Below are 14,076 nucleotides of genomic sequence, written 5' to 3' on the forward strand. Positions count from 1 at the left end.
TGTAGATGTGTACTAGGTTTGTCATATCAATTTATATTCTTGAGATGTTGGGACGATTGTCCCGTGAAAAAAAAGCTCTAACAGATTGTATCTTAATATGTCTTTTATCCTAATCCCTACCCGATATAATTTGTTTGTAGGCGGGATCAAAATAAACACTGATTCTGCAGAGAAAAGTTGACTAAACACTAAATCACCCGATTTCCAATAGCAGAAGAGAGAAGGGTGTGTCTTACGTGGCACAATAGAGATTGGAGGTCCAAGGTTGCCACAAGAGAAATTTTGTCACGAAGCAATGTTTGCCTTCGTACAATGGCAAGCAGATATTAGACAGCTCTCCTGCAAGGCTGGAACTAAGCTAGAAGCTTTAGAGACAAGCGAGACTTATACAGGGTCAATGGCACATGCGCCTACGGGTTCCCTTTCAGCTTATGATTCGTGATTCGCACCACCAACTTCAGCAGAACAACTTCGCTGATGACCGTACATTCGTGGCTGTGCTCTAAGCTCATCAAGGTCTCCATTTCCTTTCTACGATGCCTTCCATCTCCACAACACAAATACAACTTTGTTTGACAGTCAAAGCTTCTAAAACCCTCTTCTCCCTTTCCATGGATTAGCATCAAACTACATGTGACTAAAAAGACTATACTTAATCATATTTGACATGCGTTATTTTTTACATATGTTTTTCAGATCATTATTCCTGCAAGCTGTTACAATTTGTGGCATTATTTCATTATATGTGCACATTCTATACCATTAATTGCCTATTTTGTATCATTTTACACTTTTTGATCTTTGTACACAGGTTAATGCGACAAGGCGGTTTTTTTCATCCGAAATGGATGGCTTCAACGACATATCCTGCATATCGGGACTGCTCCAAAATATTAAGTGCCAAGCTATAATCATGGAGGACTGAACTGCAATGAAATGAGAGCTTCAAAGGTCAAGAGTACAAGAATTTAAGTGCAGCCAAGGGCCTACTGGCAGTTTCCAAATACTTGAAGGAAGAAATCATAAAATGAAGCAAAAATCCCCAATTCTAAAGACCTAGCTGCACAGCACAATCCGGAGAGGACGGCCACTTCTTCATTTCTTCTCATCCTTCTCTCCATCACCAAATTTCTGCATCTCTCCATCTCCCCCACCAATCCTCTCTACTCCGGAACCGGCTCCTCTTGTTATTTACCTAAATCCATATCTCTCTATTGTTTTTTTTTACTCGATCTGAATTTTGTAGAACCGTGAGCAATTTTGTGAGATTGAATGCTTGTTCTTGTAATTATTTGTACCAATGCCTTCCTCAGACTAGTGGTGATTGGAGAAGTGTTCTGGTGGTCGGACTATTCATTCTCCTCTTCGCCGATTTGAGGATGCTTCCATTATAATACTTTAAGGGTGCCTCGTGTGAAAGATCACGTCACTTCAATGAAGGTGGTAAAGTACTAAATGGTACACAATTTTAATTGGAGAAATAAAAACTTATAGTGATCATACACAATCTTTTTTTTAAGAGGAAAATAGTAGGGGATTATCCTACTGTGGTAAATATATTAATATTAGAAGGTAAAAAATAGGACCGCTGTACAAAGAAGCACCCAAGCAGGGAGCAGGATGCAAGAAACAGAAAAAAACTACATAACTCAAGCAGCTATACAAAGGAGGTCAGCCAAACTATGAAAGGAGCACTTAAGGAATCACACGTCCTGTGAGACTGCTGATAAGCTTCCTTCAGGAAATCATTTTTCCATCCACTAAAAGATGGAGTAATGCCTCTAAAAATGAAATAATTTCTCTTTTTCCAGATTATCCAAGCGGCAATGATGAAAGATTCCATGAAGAAAGCATGAGTGAACTTCTTGGATTTCTACGTAATGAGGAAGAATTGCATCTGATGATCTCAGTTACACTGAAGAGCTTTCCAACATCTGACAACAAAAGGGCATGCAAAGAAGAGATGAAAAACAGTTTATTCCACCCTTAGATTGCAGAGCACATAACTGTAATCATTGCCTTCGATCTTGCACTTCTTTCTTTTTAGGATATTTCTGATATTTAGACAACCCATGAAAAGGAGCCAAGTAAATACTTTCAACTTTCAACTGCATTTAGATTTCCAAATCCAGATAAATAGGGCTGACATCCTGATTTCATTGAAGGGGAGGGAATAGAATTTCTAGCAGTGTAAACTTTAGAACCCACATGTAGTGCCATTCATCTGGTTTTGTAACGAGGTCTTGTAATTGAGAAAATTTTGACTGAAGAAGTTCCTGAAAAGCTTGCTCTGATAGAGGAATGTGAAAATGTCTTTGAATTATCATATCTTCTCTGAACTGAGCCACTGATATATTTTCATCTTTGGCAAACAAAAAATGCCTAGGGAAGAGCTCTCTTGGGTATCTATCATTCCAGACATCATTCCAAAGAAACACAGTTTTACCATCCCCCACTTTACAGGTTGCATTGCCTCTAAAATGATCTAAGAACTTCAAAATTTTCCTCCACTAAAATGATCCTCTGTCAGTGGAACCCTGGGGAGTCTGGCCATTTGAATACTAAGAATTCCAAATCAAATTAACCCAAGATAGGTCTGTTATAGAATTTTTGCAGGTATTTGACAAGAAGCACTTCATTCTGAATTTTCAAATTAATAACTCCCATACCCCCTTTCTCCTTAGACCTACAAACTTTCTTCCATGCCACTAGGGGCTTATCTTTTGCATTAATGTCAGAACCTCTCCATAAACAGTTTCTTCTTGCTCTATCAATATTATCAATTACTGTAGCTGAAAGCTTGAGAGTGGCATAGTGTAGGTAGGCAGGGTTGAAAGAACCAAAGTGACCATTTCTAATCTGCCTGCCATGGTCAAGAAACTTGAGATAGCAGAAAGCCTCCTCTCCACTCTATTCATCAAAGGGGCATAATCCTCAACTCTAGGTCTATTGGTACCAAGTGTCAAACCTAAATAAATAAAAGGGAAGGATCCAATAGCACACCCAAAGACACCTGCCAGATGAGAGGCTGTAGGATCAAGAATAGCAACTAGGAGAGGGGGGGGGGGGAGTGAATACGCGTCTCAATAAATTTCTTGCAAAATTGATAGCCTTCTTCTATTCGAACACCCAACGCACCTCTACAAGAAAATCACAACAGAACGTAACACAAATACGCAACAGAAAAACCACAACTACCCAGAAATTTCAGAGAATGATCAAAAACCAAACTAGAAGATTTAACAAAAAATGGGTCTCATGGTTGGAATCGAACACTAGCTTCCATAGTAAACCAATCTATGACTTATCCCCACACAAATATTGAATCTTGAGAAAGATAACTCAAGGAACAAGAAATGAACATTGGGTGAAAAATATCTTCAACATGATGGTCTAAAGGTAAGGAAATTCAAGACCCTATCATATATGCATATGTATATGAATTTTATGCCTTTAGCATAAAGAAGAACAACCTCCCGAGATGTTAAAATTTCAGCTCAAAAAGAAAAATAAAAATCAACACCGAAGAAGAAAAACTTACATACAAGGCAGGGGAACCAAGAGAGAGAAACTATAAGGAGAAAAGTTCAAACATAGGAAACAAAATAAACTTCATTAATCAAAGAGGTTAGCCCTTTTAGGTGGATTACAAAGATTTTTCTCTCAAAACTTTCACCTACTATATAGGCTAGGCACTCATTCTCCTATCCTTTAAAACCCTAGCACAATACTCTCATATGGGTGGACAAGGGACTCAAATGGCTGGTTCATCCTCTCCTATAGCCTACCCCTCTATTTATAGGCATAGGAAACTTGATCCCCAAGTTTCATAACTTTTTCCAAAAGTATCCCTCTTTTGTAGTACATTTCTACCTACCACAGAGGGCATTTGAGTCTATTTTTTTCCATTCATCGGATGGCCACAAGGTCTTTACGACTTAGCTTCGCCTCAACGTAAGCTTCACGATGGTGCAATGTACTCCTCCGATCCTCCTATGGTTTTGAGGTCAAACCGTGAAACCCTAGCATGCTTCTCAAAGCATGACTAGCCGTCACTTGCTTCCACCTGAAGCAAGCGCTCCAATGATGAAGCGTTTCCTTCGTCTTGCGATCTTGACCGCCGACAAGTCTCTCCTGCTCTCGATCCCTCGGGCCGCATTGTCACTTGCACCAGCACCCCCTTCACTTGAATTTGTCAACACACCATCTTCATCCTCCATTTCATACTTTACTTGACCTTCATGTGTACAACTAGGATTACCCTTGACACCGTCTGGCTTTTCTTGATCGTCTAGCACCAAGCACCCGCTTAGTCCCGATCACCCGTCATCGACCGCCTAGTTGTATCCATCACCTGCACATATTGAAACAAGCAAACACATTTCTCCACACTCCAAAACATCTCCAAATTAACACAAAACCAAAAACTTTAACTCAGCACATCCTACAGAAAACATGAACACCGGACGTTCTGATATGTTCTACTCCTGAACACCGGACCATCCGGTGAGTGTAAAACTATCTGTTGCAGGAAAATTTGCTCTCTGCAAGAAAAGGTCTAGTGAAAAATCCAATGATCTCATGTCCATCACCGGATAATCCGGTGTGTGCCAATCCACCTAACCACCCTTTTGCAGCCTCTTTGTAACAAAAGGTCTGGTGTATTATTCAGTGTTCACAATCTCAGCACCGGACTATCCGGCATACATAATCAAACTTGGCACCAAAAATCTCCTTTCTCTATAAAATACTCCAACGTTCTCAAAGTCCATCACCGGACCATTCGGTGTTTGCTTTTATTTTTGCTTCAGCACTAAAAATGCTCCGTTGCTCACCTCACCGTAACACTAGACTATCCGGCGTGGTAATAAAAAACTACACACCGGATGTTTTGGTAAGGCATAATTTCCTAGACTCTTAAATAGTCTACTCCAATTCAATCTTTGGTTAGCCATAAATAAGATCTCACAACAAGCTCATGCCAACCAAAATCATTTCAAATCCATCGTTGTCAATGACTCATTACATGCAATCCAAAGCACATTTCAACTTGGTTTCTCAATCCCCCCCCCCCTGATGAGTGCATTGACAATCCTCAAAACACAAAGATTTGGGTTTGAAGAATTGAAGCATATCCAAGTGACAAAAACCCGAGAAAGAGCAAGAACCATATCACTTGGCATAAGAAAGATTGCAAAAGGACGAAGAGAGGTAAAAGACTAGCCAAAACCTCAAAAGAGCAAAAACAAAAAACCCTCAAAAACTCAAAAACAAATGCTACCGCTTGATGAATGCACATTTCATTCTTCTTTGAGGTTTGTTGCAAATATTCTCATTTCTTTTCCTTTCAAGCATATTTATGCATATTCTCATCTTTGTGCATATGCTCTCCCCTTTAGCAATGCAAACATCAAGAATAAAACATTATAACATGCAATCCTAAATGAGCTTTTACAAGTATAGCACAGAGCTTTTGTGAGAGCTAGAAATGTCAAAGGGCTCTAGAAAGCATAACATAGAGCTCACAATTGCATAAAGGCTAAAAAAGAGACAGTGACATAAGAACATGAAGCTTGACAAGGTAAACCCGAAAAAATGGTTGGTGCATTTAATTTCATATAGCCGAATCATGTGCAAGGTGATCACCACATAAGCAGCCACTCGTGCTAAGGCAATACAAGCATTAAGGACTAGCCAACTTCAATCTCAAGCTAGGCAAACAAGCATTCATGCTAGTAGGCTTTGCAAACACTCACATATGAAACCAAGACTTAGTTAGATCAAGTGATTAAAATAAAATTGATCATTTAGGCACATTTCTTTTATTTTTATCCTCATGTTGACTCTTATCTAAGCAAAGTGTCACGCGACTGGGTATGGAAAATCCCTTGAGGCTTTAAGACAACACGTTTTCACATGATCAAGTCAAGTAGTGTCTTTGCGACATAAGAAACACATGTTCCTCCAAGGTTCTATCATGAGCTAAATATTTGACAAAGACAGAAAATATAGTGCAATGTTCCTCAATCCACAATCTTGAATCAAGAAGCCTAGAGCAAGATATCCATCAAACTAGCCTTAACACATATATTTACTAAGCCAAAACAATTATAAACATGGTGATCAAGAATGTATCATTTCATAGTCTACATGATTCATAAAATTACCAAATTTCATCCTAAAAAAAGCTAGCTTGCTTGAAATGTATCATATCAAAGCATCAAGAAGAGCTTAAGATTAAAAACTTGCTCCACATAACTACTCAACTTAGTTCAAAATCAAGTCTAGCAACCGAAAATGCTAAAGACATACAAGTCAAAGCTCAACTACTATGATTATCTTACATAAATAAATATAATGCAAATACAACTAAAGTAAAATAAAGTATGTACAAAGCACAACTCCCCCTCACACCATATCATAGGGATGGTACACACCAAGCTCTCCTCTCAAATAGGAAAATCTTGTAGCATCTAGAGGTTTGGTGAATATATCGGCTAGGTAGTGTTGGGTATCTATGTAGCTCAACTTAATATCTCCCTTCTCATTATGGTCTCTTAGAAAGTGAATCTCACATCTATGTGTTTGGTTCTGGAGTGTTGAACTGGGTTGTTGGCTAAGGTTATGGCACTGGTGTTGTCACGTAAAAGTGGTCCACTCCTGAAATTCAACCCAAAATCCCTCAAGGTAGCAAGCATCCATATAATCTATGAGCAATAGCTAGAAGTAGCTATATATTCAGCTTCAACAGTAGACTGCACAACGCTAAACTGTTTGCGAGAAGACCAACACACAAGAGAAGTACCCAAGAAGTGACAAGTACCAAAGGTACTTTTCCTGTCAACTCTACAACCAGCAAAATCCGCATCCGAAAAACCTCGAAGAGAAAGAGAAGAGGAAGCAGAAAACCAAAGCCCATACTCGAGAGTGTGCTTGAGGTACCTCAGAATGCGTTTCACCGTTTAACGGTGAGACTGGAAGCGAGTACACAAGTAAACGATGAAGTGAATGTCGGATCTTATCGCCGTCAAGTACAGGAGAGAGCCGCTCCTGTACTCATGCTGGTCCACTTCCTCACCACCTTCATCTGGATCAAACACGGTCGAGGTAGCCATTGGTGTTGCCAAGGGCTTCATATCACTCATGTCAAACTTCTTCAGTAAATCCTTGATGTACTTCGTCTAGTGGATGAATGTATCTTGCTTGCATTGCTTGATTTGCAGCCCAAGGAAGAAGTTGAGCTCACCCATCTCGACATCTCAAACTCCCTGCTCATAGTTTCTGCAAACTTAGCGATAAGTGCATGAGAAGAGCAACAAAAAATGATATCATCTACATATATCTAAACAAGTAAGAAATCATTGCCATATCTGAGAGTGAACAAAGTTTTATCAACTAACCCCATCACATACCTATACTCTAGTAAGAAAGATCTAAGCCTATCATACCAAGTTCTAGGTACCTGGTTAAGCCGATACAAAACCTTTCTATGCTTGTAAACTCTATGTAGGTATTTGGGGTGCTCAAAGCCTAGGGTTGCCTAACATAGACCTCTTCCTGAATGAAACCATTAAGAAAAGCATTCTTGACATTCATTTAGTACAACTTAAAACTTCAGGATGCCGTAAATGCAAGGAGGATCCTAATGGCTTCTAGTCTAGCTACCGGTGCAAAGATCTCTCCAAAATCTATCCCCTCTACCTGAGTGAAACCCTGAGCCACTAATCTAACATGTTTCTCACTACAGACCCATCCTCCCCTTGTTTTTTTTAAAACTCATTTTGTGCATATGGTGTGAACATTAGGGGGTGACTCTACAAGGACCCAAACTTGGTTTCTTTCAAAATTGTTAAGATCTTCATGCATGGTATTGACCCAACTCGAATTAGATAAAGCATGTTCAACATCATGGGGCTCAAAAGAAGCAACGAATGTAGAATCAATAAAATGAGAATGAGAAGCAGATTTGGACCTCGTTACCCTCTCATTGATGTCACCGATCATCGTCTGCAGAGGGTGTTGCCACTGAATGTGTTGAGGGACCTCACGCTGTGAGTACCTCCCCTTCAAATATTGTTGGTGCAGGTTCAAAAGTAGTTGAAGTGGAAGTAGAGGCTGCAGGACCCTCTGCTTGATTAGAAGAAGCAGGAGCCAGCTTTGGAACAAGTGTGGTAGAGAGAAGTAGCGGATCATCCACGTCATCACCAAGAGCTGGAAGGTCACCATCTATAAAGATGCTCTCACTCATCTCCTGATCACCTGCACACTCAAAAACAGAACTAGCACAGGGGGTTGACTCATCAAAAGTCACATCATAGGATTTCATGATTGTGTTAGTGTCAAGATTATAAACCCTGTACGCATGACTATGAAGAGAATACCCTAACAAAAAGCCATCGGAAGAACGCAACTCGAACTTGTCAAGTTTGCCACGCTTTAGGATGAAGCACTAACACAAAAAAACTCTCAACTGTAAAACCTTCGCCTTTCTCCCAAAACATAGCTCATAAGAAGCCAAATTCAAGATCGAGCATAAGAAAATTCGATTGGAGATGTAGCACGCCGTGCTAATGGTCTCAGCCCAAAACTTCCTAGAAGTCCTATGCTCATCGAGCATCATTCTAGCCATCTCCATCAAAATGTGATTCTTCCTCTTAACCACACCATTCCGCTGAGGAAAGCGTGGGGCAGAAAATTGATGCTTAATGCCACGCTCAAGAGAGAAAGCATCAAAGATATAATTCTTAAATTCGGTGCCATTATCACTGTGAATTACTTTCAATGCACCAGGAAGTTCTTTGACTCTCGAAGCCAAGCTCCGAAAGTGTGAAAACACTTCATCCTTGCTCACAAGAAAGAAGACACAAGAGTGGTGAGATAAGTCATCAATAATGACAAGAACATACCACTTCCCGCCCTCCGAACGAACCCGAGAAGGACCAATAATGTCCATATGAAGAAGTTCTTCTGGTCGTTCAGTCATCACCAGATTGACTGGTGCGTGGGAGGTAACAACCATCTTTCCTTACCGGCAAGGAGCACAAACAAGATTCTTCTCCAACTTGAGCTTGGGTAATCCTTGGATCAAGCCTAGGGCACTCAAATGAGTAAGCAAATCAAAGCTCATGTGCCCTAGTCTCCTATGCCACATATAAAGCTTAAAAGAAGGTTAGTCAATCAAACAATAAGAAGAACCAAGAGACTTAGAAAAATCAGCTCTAAAAACTCTCCCAACTCGAGAAATCTTGCAAATAAAAGCGCTAGAAGAATCAAGAACTTGAAAAGTATCACATTTGAAACGCACTTCCAAGTCCTCATCTAACAACTGAGATACAGAGAGAAGGTTGTATCCAGATGCTCCACCAAAGCTACATCCTTGAGAGTGAAACTTTCATTCACCCTTACCATACATTTGGCTTTTACCCTTCCTTTCCGATCATCCTCAAATGTGATGTACTCGTGTTGCTTCACGGGGGTGAGGCTGGAGAACCATGATGAATCTTAGGTCATGTGGTGCGAACAACCGGAGTCAATGAGCCACTTGTTCTCTAGGTCTCCTCCTGCCACCTACATATGAGAAGAATAATAAGTGGATGGCTCAAAAACATCTTCGGAATCCAGTACTGGGTCATTTGCCCTAAAGGGGTAAAAGCAGGTGCAAGTAAAACAGGTCTAGTACGCTGAGGGTGAGTACCACGATGAGAAAAATGTGGTCCGCCAAAGCGCTATGATTCAAAGCCTCTTACACATGGACCAAAACCATATAAGTCATGGCAAAATCCACGTTGGGCAATAACTCTAGGAAGAGACTTAAAAGCGCTAGGGACTTGTGAGTGGAAGCGAGGAAAAGGCTCATGTACATCAACATAGGGGCAGTACATGTTCCGTGGTGCTCCACTCCCACTCACGCTGCTTATCTCTCCTACGGTGAAAGCAAAACCCAACCAAGTACCCTCTCTCTAGCAGTAGGCGCAGTGGTAGCATCTCTCAGGAACTTGTCTGTTAGTCACTAGGGGCTCTCACACATGCTCTCCCATCTTAGGGTTTGGAGCTCTCTTGGGTTATGGTGCGGGTTTCTTCTTTATGGGTTGAGGAATGTGTTTCTTGATGGGTTGTGGTGTGACATCGATTTTGAACTTCTCAGCTTCTAGGGTAGTAGGTGTGGTGAACACAGTCTTACTCTCCCCATTGTAAGCCTCCCTCTCAAAACCCATCCCAAGAGACAAAATTACCTTATCAGCAGGCATCTTGGTCTTGGCTAAGATCAAATTCTTTGCCCTCTGAGCACTTCTCCAACAGAGGAAGGATGTACTTATTCTCAGTCATAAGTTTTTGAACTTGCCCTCTAACCCAGCTGAGTTTTTCCTCAAAGATGGTGCAGGTGAAACAATTTAACTGCACATCCTTAGAATTCCCAGTACTCTCTAATATAGACTCTAGCTCCTTCAGGCGCTTATCTTTCAATTCAATATGCTTTGCAAGCAAAGGATAATTCTTATAAGTACTTAAGAGAGTAGACCTAGACTCCTCCTCAAGGAGCTTCTTCTTGGCACTCTCAAGCCGATTGGAGACTTGAGCATGCACATTACGAAGCTCGACAAGTTCAGCCATGACAATCAGGCAACTTTCACACTCCTCAACATTGGGCCTAGACCTAAGCAATGCAAGTTCAATAAGACTCATACTTAGGCATAAGATCATTAAACTCACGCATAACTTTCTTAAGTAACCTATCCTGGCTAACGAGAGTGTCATTCAAGGTATCGACTTGGATGAAAAGTTGGTCGTAGGAAGGCAATACCTCGGAAGGATCCAGCTCGGGGTCGCTGTCATCCGTTATGAAGCAGAGGTCAGTGAAGTCATTGGCCTTCTTCTTGTTCTTTGCTTGCGGTTCATCCTCCTCCGAGCTCTCCTCCTCGCTGGAAGAGGTGTTGATGTCACTGAGAGCCACTACGAACGTACTAGAAGCTACCTTGGCTGCCTTTTTGGCCATCTTATCGAGGTTCTTCTTGAAGAAGGGCTCCTTGTTCTTCTTCTTGTGCTTGTTGTAGTCATAGTCATCGTCCTCCCTATTCTTGAGCTTGGGGCAGTCCACCTAGAAGTGGGTAGTGTCAGCACACTCAAAGCAGGTACGAAAACCACCCCTCCTCCGGTCTCAGCGATTGTTGTAGAAGTGGGTGAACTTCTTCACAATCAGCGCAAGGTCCTCATCATCCAGCGTGTCCAGCTGCTCCTCTGTGATAGAAACCAAAGAAGACAAAGAAAATCCACTCGATAAAATGTTAGCAAAGAAAAGCTAGCTGCAGACTGATTACCACCACTAGGTCTGAAAACCAACACCATGTTCTGAGATAGGGGATTTCCGAGATTGATCTGAGCAGTCTTGGCTATCTCGGTGGACTTGAGCTTGCTGAAGAGCTCATCACAAGTCAACTTATCGTAACTTGGAGACTCTTTAATGCTTGAGACCTTCACTTCCCATTTGCTATGGTCAAGAGCATAAAAAAGCTTGATTGCTCTCTCATGGTCAGAATAGGGCAAAACACTAGTTGATTGAAGATTGCTAACAACCACATCAAAGTGAACAAGCATCGTATCCAAAGATTCTTCCGGGCCTTACACAAACATTTAGTATTCTTGGTTGTATCTGCTTTGGCGTCTAGCCTTAATCTAATTAGTACCTTCATGAAAGACACCCAGAGTATTCTAGATCTCCTAGGCAGTACGGAGGTGTTGGATCCTGTCAAACTCATTCCGACTCTAGCTAGTGAAAAAATATTTCTGGCCTTATTGTTGGTCTCATACTGTTTGTTTTGAACCTGAGTCATGTGAGCAGCAGGGATATCATAGTTGGAATCAACTATTTTCTATATTGCACTTCCTTAGCTTAGAAGATAAGTCTCCATGCGCACCTTCCAGTACAAAAAATCACGGCCATCAAACAACAAAATCTTCCCACTTGTCTCCATTTCGTCTATGGATCACAAAGCTAGTTAAGGTCAATAAGTGATCAAACCGGCTCTGATACTAATTGTAGGATCGAGAATGGTGACTAGAGGGGGGGGGGGGGTGAATATTCAGCTCAACAAAATTCTTGCAAAATTGATGACCTTCTCCTATTCGAACACCCATCGCACCTCTATAAGAAAATCATAACAGAACACAACATAAATACGCAGCAGAAAAACTACACCTACCTAAAAATTCCAGAGAAAGATCAAAAACCAAACTAGAAGATTCAACAAAAAATAGGTCTCTTGGCTGGAATCGAACACTAAGTTCCAATGTAAACCAATCCATGACTCATCCTCACACAAAGATTTTGAATCTTGAGAAAAGATTACTCAAGAAACAAGAAATGAACACCAGGTGAAAAAGATCTTCAAGATGATGGTGTAACGGCAAGGGAATTCAAGACCCTATCACATATGCATGTGTATGTGAATTTTATGTCTTTAACATCAAGAAGAACAATCTCCCAAGGTGTTAAAAATTTCAGCTCAAAAAGAAAAACGAAAATCAACACCGAAGAAATAAAACTTGCATACAAGGCAAGGGAACCAAGAGTGGGAAATTAGAAGGAGGAGAATTCAAGAATATGAAACAAAATAAACTTCATTACTCAAAGAGGTCAGCCCTATTTTAGATGGATTACAAAGATTTTCCTCTCAAAACTTTCATCTATTACATAGGCTAAGTGCTCATCCTCCTCTCATCTAAAACCCTAGGGGTGGCAAAGGGGCTCAAATGGTTGGTTTATCCTCTCCCATAACCCTACCTATCTATTTATAGGCCTAGGAAACTTTACCCCCAAATTTCCTAGGTTTTAGACAAAATATTTCTCTATTGTAGTACACTTCTACCTACCAACGAAGGTATTTTAGTCTATTTTCTTCTCCACTGATCGGATGATTGTGATGTCTTTACAACTTAGCTTCGCCTCGATGCAAGATTCGCGATGGTGCTACGTACTCCTCCAGTCCTCCTATGGTTTTGAGGCCAAATCAACCCTAGCACGTTTCTCAAAGTGTGACTAGTTGCCACTTGCTTCCACCTGAAGTAAACGCTCCGATGATGACGCGTGTCCTCCGTCTTGTGATCTTGACTACCGACAAGTCTCTCCCGCTCCCGATTTCTTGGGCTGCCTTGTCACTTGCATCGGTATTCTCTTCGCTTAACTTTGTTAACACGCCATCTTCATCCTCTGTTTCATACTTTGCTTGACCTTCATGTATACAGTTAGGATCATCCTTGACTCCGCCTGGTCCTCCTTGATTGTTGGCACCAAACATCCACTACCCGCCATCGACCGCCAAGTTGCACCCGTCACTTGCACACCTTGAAACAAGCAAACATATTTTTCCACACTCCAAAACATCTCTAGATTAGCACAAAACCAAAAACTTCAACTCAGAGCACATCTTACAGAAAACGTGAACACTAGATGTTTTGGTGTATTTTGCTCCTGAACATCGGACAATCCGGTGAGTGTAACACTATTTGTTCTAGGAAATTTTTTCTCTCTACAAGAAGAGGTTTGGTGAAAGCTTCCGGTGATCTCATGTCTATCATTGGATATCCGATGTGTGTCAATCCATCGAACCACCCTTCTGCAACCTCTCAGTAACAAAAGGTGCAGTGCATTCTCCAGTGTTCACAATCTCAGCAACGGACTATCCGACATACATAATCAAACTTGGCGCCAGAAATCTCCTCTTTGCAGAAAATACTCTGGTGTCCTCAAAGTTCATCACTGGACCATTCGGTGTTTGCTTTCATTTCTGCTTCAGCACTAAAAATGCTCCGGTGCTCACTTCACCGTAACACTGGACTATCTGGTGTGGTAAAAAAAACACACACCAGTTGTTTCGGTGAGGTATAATTTCCTGGACTCTAAAATAGTCTGCTCGAATTCAATCTTTGGTTAGCCATAAGTATGATTTCACACACACACACAAGCTCATGCCAACCAAAATCATTTTAAATCCATCATCTTCAATGACTCATCACATGCAAACCAAGACACATTTCAACTTGGTTTCTCAAAGGCTTTTTCTTGATTGATGTTGATTGGGA

The sequence above is a fragment of the Phragmites australis genome, chromosome 20 (genome assembly GCF_958298935.1).
Source record: "Phragmites australis chromosome 20, lpPhrAust1.1, whole genome shotgun sequence".
Lineage (NCBI taxonomy): Eukaryota > Viridiplantae > Streptophyta > Magnoliopsida > Poales > Poaceae > Phragmites > Phragmites australis.